The following is an 8,084-nucleotide window of genomic DNA, read 5'->3' as shown; positions in this document are numbered from 1 at the left end:
TGGAGCTGGCTGGAGTATTCTGAGGGCCCTGAGCAACCCCCAACAGATAGGTTGGCAGGGGGCTGGCACCCTCAAATACTCAGGGTCAGCCCAGCTGGGTCAGTGGAGTTCAGGTGGAAGCTGGAGATGGAGTGTTAGGCTGTCGAAGGCCTTTGAGAGTAGCCCCTTAGTCTGGAGGGGGGTGACCTTGGGCCTGGGTTCGGGTGCGGAAGGGACCCTTCATGACACATGGAGGGATCCTGACTAGGAGGCATGAGAGCAAGGAGAGGACAGCAGAAGGACACCGCAGAACCAATCCCCAGGGAGGAAGACAGCCAGGTGGGCTGGTGAGTGACACACAGTCGGGAGGAGAGGGAGGCACACCTGAGAGGACTGGGATGGAGCAGTCTGAGATGGGTGCAGAGCCAGTCAGGAGGACTGTGGTGGCACAGGCAGGAGAACGGGGCAGCTGCAGCCAGGTGGGCTGACAGTGCCTGAAGAGGTGGTACTGGGAGCAGTAGCCACAGATAGGACAGCTGTTTACTAGGACTTTCTCTGCTACACCAAAGGGGCCCGTGGTCCCTGCCTGTAAAGGGCATTTGCTTCTAGCCTAACTGAGCCTTGTGTTAGACTATCCAAACAGTGCCAGCTGGTCCTGGGTGTTGTAGTTCCATGAGCAAGAGTTGTGCTGGAGGAGACGGAGTGTATATACTGGATGTATGTACAGTGAGGGAAAAAAGTATTTGACCCCCTGCTGATTTTGTACGTTTGCCCGTTGATAATGAAACGATCAGTCTATCATTTTAATTAGCGGTTTATTATAACAGTGAGAGACTGAATAACAACAAAAATATCCAGAAAAACGCATTTCAGAAAAGTTATAAATTGATTTGCATTTTAATGAGTGAAATAAGTATTTGATCTCCTATCAATCAGCATGATTTCTGGCTCCCTGGTGTCTTCTCTACAGGTAATGAGCTGAGATTAGGAGCACTCTCTCTTAAAGGGAGTGCTCCTAATCTCAGCTTGTTACCTGTATAAAAGACACCTGTCCACAGAAGCAATCAATCAGATTCCAATCTCTCCACCATGGCCAACACCAAAGAGCTGTCCAAGGATGTCAGGGACAAGATTGTAGACCTACACAAAGCTGGAATGGGCTACAAGACCATCACCAAGCAGCTTGGTGAGAGGGTGACAACAGTTGGTGGGATTATTCACAAATGGAAGAAACACAAAATAACGGTCAATCTCCCTCGGTCTGGGGCTCTATACATGATCTCACCTTGTGGAGGTTCAATGATCACGAGAACGGTGAGGAATCAGCCCAGAACTACACGGGAGAATCTTGTCAATGATCTCAGCTGGGACCATAGTCACCAAGAAAACAATTGATAACACACTATGCCGTGAAGGACTTAAATCCTGCAGCGCCCGCAAGGTCCCCCTGCTCAAGAAAGCACATATACAGGTCCATCTGAAGTCTGAACATCTGAATGATTCAGAGGAGAACTTGGTGAAAGTGTTGTGGTCAGATGAGACCAAAATCGAGCTCTTTGGCATCAACTCAACTTGCCGTGTTTGGAGGAGGAGGAATGCTGCCTATGACCCCAAGAACACCATCCCCACCGTCAAACATGGAGGTGGAAACATTATGCTTTGGGGGCATTTTTTGCTAAGGGGACAGGACAACTTCACCGCATCAAAGGGACGATGGATGGGGCCATGTACTGTCAAATTTTGGGTGAGAACCTCCTTCCCTCAGCCAGGGCATTGAAAATGGGTTGTGGATGGGTATTCCAGCATGACAATGACCCAAAACACACGGCCAAGGCAACAAAGGAGTGGCTCAAGCAGAAGCACATTAAGGTCCTGGAGTGGCCTAGCCAATCCCATAGAAAATATGAGGAGGGAGCTGAAGGTTCGAGTTACCAAACGTCGGCCTGGAAACCTTAATGACTTGGAATGGAGAGGATCTGCAAGGAGGAATGGGACAAAATCCCTCCTGAGATGTGTGCAAACCTGGTGGCCAACTCTAAGAAACGTCTGACCTCTGTGATTTCCAACAAGGGTTTTGCACCCAAGTACTAAGTCGTGTTTTGCAAATACTTATTTCACTCATTAAAATGCAAATCAATTTATAACTTTTTTGAAATGCGTTTGTGCCTGGCTTTGCAGGGTAGAGGAACCTATTCACCAGCGGCTCCTGCGGCGGCTTTTTTTTACCACTTCTGGACTGCCTACCTGCAGTCCAGACCTTTCACCAATAAAAAATTTGGCACATGTTGAAATGCAAAACAGGACAAAGAAGGCCCAGAAGTAATGAGCAGTTAGAGCCAAATATCAGGCAAGAATGGGACAACATTACTATCCCTGAACTCCAGCAACTGGTCTCCTCAGTTCCCATACCTTTACAGAGTGTTGGTTAATAGAGAGGGGATGCTACACCGTGCTAAATATGGCCCTGCCCACAACTTTTTTGAGACATGTTGCTGCCATCAGTTTCACAATGACCTATTTTTTTTTCTTTAAATGGTCAATTTTCTCAGTTTAAACATTTGATGTGTTTTCTATTTTCTATGGTGAATATAATCTGGGTTTATGAGATTTGCAGATCAATGCTCTCTGTTTTTATGTCAATTTTACACAGCGCCACAACTTTTTTGGAATTGGGGTTGCACCCCAATTTTCACTGGGCCTCAACACCTCAACAGCCAATCACAGGATCATTGAAAGTTATTGGGCGTCGTACTGTGCTGTAGTATAGACTTTGCCACAGATGGGCCAATGCCGGTGGTAACAAACTGACCCTCCTTAGAATGGTGCTGTGTCCCTGTTGCCCCCGCCATTTGTTGTTTTCAACATCTGCCCTAAAAAAAAGAACCTTACAATAATACGTGAGAAATTACTGGGAGGGGGGTCACCTGGGAAATTCCAAATGTGTGCCTCACCCCTTGGTGACTTAAATTCTTCAAACTTTTTTTCTTCATTAAAGTTATGCCTGGGGACATCTAACCTCTTTCTATGTCAGAGATATTTTGCTGCATACCACATAGGCAGGCAATAACAAACTTTGTAAATGCGGAGGAACACACAAACACTTGCTGCTTGCTGGATGATGGATATCTGCTTCTCCGTATTTATCTGTCAGATTTTGGCAGCTGGGTTGGAGAGAACAGCGAAATGACCTCCAGAAAGATACATTGCCTGCTGTTCCTTATCTGGGTCCAGCTGGGGGTTTTAGCCTTCCTGTTCTGCAAGATACACCACAGGATGACCAAAGTCCGCGTGATTCCAACAATTAATCGATCCCAGTCTTGCCCGGTGATCTCGCCATATATAAAAGGTCGAATCCAGGTCCACCTACCAAAGTCCCTCAGACTGGAAGATGTGATACAGAAGAACTCTAATGTGACCCAAGGAGGTTGCTATGAGCCCCCCGACTGTATCTCCAAAAAGAAGACCGCCATCATTATCCCTCACCGGAACAGAGAGGACCACCTTAAATACCTCTTGTACAATTTGCATCCGTTCTTGCAACGCCAACAGCTGAACTACGGCATCTACGTTATCCAACAGGCGGGCAACTTCCTTTTTAACCGCGCTAAACTCATGAACGTTGGCTTTAAAGAAGCCATGAAGGACGAGGCCTGGGACTGCTTGTTCTTCCATGATGTAGACCTCATCCCCGAAGACGACCACAACCTGTACACCTGTGACAGGTTCCCCAAACATGTTTCTGTTGCCATAGACAAGTTTAATTACACTCTGCCCTACGAGTCCTACTTCGGGGGTGTCTCTGCATTGACTCCTGAGCAGTATCAAAAAACTAACGGATTATCCAACAGCTACTGGGGCTGGGGTGGTGAGGACGATGACTTCTCATCTCGAATTCGGTTCAGAGGCATGAACATATCTCGTCCCTCGGCACTTGTTGGAAGGTATAAAATGATAAAGCATACTCCAGACAAAGGCAACAAGCTAAACCCACGACGATTCTTCCTACTGAGAAGGACATTAAGGACTTGGAGACAAGATGGCCTAAACTCCCTACAGTATAAACTACTGTCCAAGGAACGTCTACCTCTTTACACCAACATCACGGTGGACATTGGAACTAATAAACGCATTCCATGAACAAGGTGGTACTGGGACTGGACTTTCACCAATCACTTTGCCCAATTATCTAGAGTCCTTCCTCTCTAACTCCATTGACTTTTTACTCATCCAAAGACATTGTAATCTTTATACATCTTTCTATTGTTCCATGATTACCAAGTCCTGGCCAGGGTCATGCTTGGGTAAGTTTGATGGGACCTTTTTGGTGGATGAGGTCTGGAATGTTTGGATATGTTGATTACTGGACCAATTGAATGTGCATAGATTGCTGTTGTGGTTAAGGATCTGGGCGTGCTGGTACATCCCTTCTATGGATGGTGGGATTCAATATCACGGTGGACATTGGAACTAATTAACATGTTTCGTCAAGAAGGTGAGACTGGGACCGAGCTTTGACTGATCACTTCCTCTCTAACGCTATTGGCTTTTTACTCATCCCAAGACATTGTAATTTTTATACATCTTTCTATGGTTCAATGATTAGTCCATCAAGTCTTGGCTAGAATCATGCTTGGATCAGTTTGATGTGACCTGCTCGGTGGGATGAGGTCCAGAGTGTTTGGCTCTGTTGATTACCATACCAATTGGATTGCATATATTGCTGATGTGGTTAAGGATCTGGACGTGCTGAAGCATCCCTTCTATGGATTGTGGGTTTCAATATCACGGTGGACAATGGAACAGATAAACACTTTCCGTCAAGAAGGTGAGACTGAGACTGACCAAACACTTTGCCCAATTTTCTACAGTTCTTCCTCTCTAACTAACACTATTATTCACCCCAATTGTAATCTTTATACATCTTTCAATCGTTCCATGATTAGTCCAACAAGTCTTGGTGGGAGTCATGCTTGAATCATCTGTTGTTGGTCAACCAATCACAGAAAAGTACAATTTGATTTAATTGGTTTGCAATTGATTGTTGTAAATGATTTTCTCTTGTTTTCTTAATACAAATTTTACAAAAACAAGCAGTGCCTAGACCCCTCCTTTTCAACATAAATCTACATGGGAGAAATACGAAGGGTTCAACGGATAATGGAAGACATTCATCTGGTGCCTTTTTATTTTCTTTTAGAAGAGTGCATCCAAGACAATAAAGCATCAAAGACATCACATCCACAATGGATTAGCCCTTTCCCCAAGGTCTTTTTGAGTCCACATGAATAATGCTTGGGTCTGTATTGTATATCTTTTTTTATTTTCCCAGCGTAGAACTATTAGAACCCTTGGCCAGGTGTTTTTTGCTTAAGAAAGTGGAAAGAACCCACTAGGTTGTCCAACCAGTGTTGCTACCCAATGGAAATGTAATGATGTTGGTGTAAATCAGTGGCGGAACTACCATGGTTGTACTTGCGACTGGTCCTTGGCATCAGGCCAGTCAAGTTTCTCCACCCCAAACTCGCTCATTCATGTCTTTATGAACCTTGCTTTGTGCAATGGTCCAAATCATTTGGTTGAGGGGGGATTATGGTGGGGGTTGTTTTTCAGGGGTTGGGCTTGGCCCCTTAGTTCCAGTGAAGGGAAGGCATCAGCATACCAAGACATTTTGGACAATTTCATGCTCCCAACTTTGTAGAAACATTTTGGGGACGACCCCTTCCTGTTCCAACATGACTGCCCACCAGTGCACAAAGCAAGGTCCATAAAGACATGGATGAGCGAGTTTGAGGTGGAGAAACTTGACTGGCCTGCACAGACCTCAACCCAATAAAACACCTTTGAGATGAGATAGAGACTGTGAGCCAGGCCTTCCCTGTCCAACATCAGTGCCTGACCTCACAAATGTGCTTCTGGAAGAACGGTCAAACATTCCCATAGACACCCTCCTAAACCTTGTGGACGGCCTTCGCAAAAGAGTTGAAGCAGCAAAGGACGGAGCCAACTCAATATTGAACCCTACGGACTAAGACTGGGATGTCATTAGAGTTCATGTGTAAAGGCAGACGTCCCAATACTTTTGGTAATCTAAAGGTATGTTATACATGTGAACTTCTTTTTTGCTTTAAGGCTAATTCGTGAACATTCGCCGCAGCCCTGTTTATATACGCTATATTGTCTAAAGTACTGGGATGCCTGCCTTTACACGTACATGAACTTTAACCACCTCTTGTCATATGACGTCGCCCCAGTGTCACTGCTCTCGCAATGCCCGTGGGGGCGAGCAGCGCAGAGATTGCGGGCTCTGTTTCCCTGGGACATGGCGTGACCCCGATCTTGGTAAAAAGCCAATGGTGTGGCTCTATACCCATGTGATCAGCTAATCTGTGCCCATCAGTGACACCAGTCTGTGCCCATCAGTGATGCCAATCTGTGTCCATCAGTGACACCAGTCTGTGCCCATCAGTGATGCCAATCTGTGTCCATCAGTGACACCAGTCTGTGCCCATCAGTGATGCCAATCTGTGTCCATCAGTGACACCAGTCAGTGCCCATCAGTGATGCCAAACTGTGCCCATCAGTAATGCCAGTCAGTGCCCATCAGTGATACCAACTCTGCCCATCAGTGATACCAGTCAGTGCCCCCCAGTGATGCCAATCTGTGCCCATCAGTGATGCCAGTCAGTGCTGCCTTTCAGTGCCTGCCCATCAGTTGCTGCCCATCAGTGCCACCTGTCTGTGCTGCCTATCGTTGATAATAAGTGACTTCTATCAGTGCCCACCAGTGCCACCTATCAGTGCCCATCAGTGCCACCTATCAATGCTGCCTATCAGTGCTCATCAGTGCCACATATTAGTGCCACCTCATCGGTGGATAGATGGAAAGAGCCCCGAGACCAGAGGAAAGGGCCCCAGGACAGATGGAAAGGGCAGGGACTGATGGCAAGGGCCCAGGGACAGATGGAAAGGACCTCAGGACCAGATAGAAAGAGCCCCAGGACAGATAGAAAGGGTGGGGACCAATAGCAAGGGCCCTGGGACAGATGGAAAGGGCCCCAGGACTAGATGGAAAGGGCCCCAGGACCAGATGGAAAGGGCCCCAGGACAGATGGAAAGGGTGGGGAACGAAGGGCCCTGGGACAAATGGAAAGGGCCCCCGGGACCGGAGGAAAGGGTCCCAAGAGGACAGATGGAAGGGGTGGGAATCGATGACAAGGGCCATGGGACAGATGGAAAGGGTCCCAGGACCAGAGAAAAGGGCCCCAGTGTTCAGGGGGGACCCTTCATGGTTTCTTGTACCAGGGCCCTGAAGGTTCTAGTTACACCTCTGGTGTTGAATCATCTGGTTACGCCTCAGCGCTGCTCAATAGTCCAGATACAGTTTTTTTCCAGTAAGGGCTGAAGGGACAATAAAAGGAGTATCCAGCGCATTTCGGGGTCCTCCATCAGGGCATGCAGTAGGAAACAATGTATCGGTACTGAATAATAAATCTTGGATAGTATTTCATCAAGTATAATGATCTTCACAGGTCACACCAGCAGCTGGTTTTGCAAGCCCCAGTGAAGGGGGACCTCTGAAACGTGTTTTATTGTCCCCCTTGGCCCTTTGTGGAATAAAACTGAACCTTAACTATTGAACGGCGGGGATTCAGTTCTTCTTCTAGGTGTTTATCGCTGTCCGCGTCCCTGCTGAGGAGATTCACCCCCCACTGGTACAGACATCCAAAATGTTGCAGTTGTCACCAGAAAAGGAACAGAGGGGGAAATCTCCTGATGGGGACACCTGTGACGGCTAAGAAGGGATTTTCCTCCCAACCATAACTATTTTAAAACGTTGGATACTCTTTATATGAAAAAGTATCAGAATCTGAGGTCAGCACGTTGTATATGAGATGATTGACAGGAGGTGAAACTTCCCAGAGCGTGAGATGAAGGTTCCCCGTGTGAACTCACAGGCCAAGTACTTCTTCCTCATTCCCCACCCAAACCTTTGTCAAGAAAGTGTAAAAAATATCAAACGTCTGAAATAACTTTGTAGAAATATTAGTGAAACATTCCGCTTCCTCCACCAAGGTGGAAAGAATGTCCACAAGATTTATTCAAAT

The 8,084-nt window shown here is 46.7% G+C and overlaps 1 pseudogene; it reads left to right on the top strand.

Annotated features, from left to right (window-relative positions):
• The first annotated feature begins 3,058 nt into the window (after window positions 1–3,058).
• LOC141117433 (beta-1,4-galactosyltransferase 3 pseudogene) lies at window positions 3,059–4,116 on the top strand (annotated as a pseudogene).
• The last annotated feature ends 3,968 nt before the right edge of the window (window positions 4,117–8,084 follow it).

The sequence above is a fragment of the Aquarana catesbeiana genome, linkage group LG13 (assembly GCF_042186555.1).
Source record: "Aquarana catesbeiana isolate 2022-GZ linkage group LG13, ASM4218655v1, whole genome shotgun sequence".
Taxonomy (NCBI): domain Eukaryota; kingdom Metazoa; phylum Chordata; class Amphibia; order Anura; family Ranidae; genus Aquarana; species Aquarana catesbeiana.
Note: the sequence above shows the minus strand (reverse complement) of the source record. Positions and strands in the feature narration are given on the sequence as shown.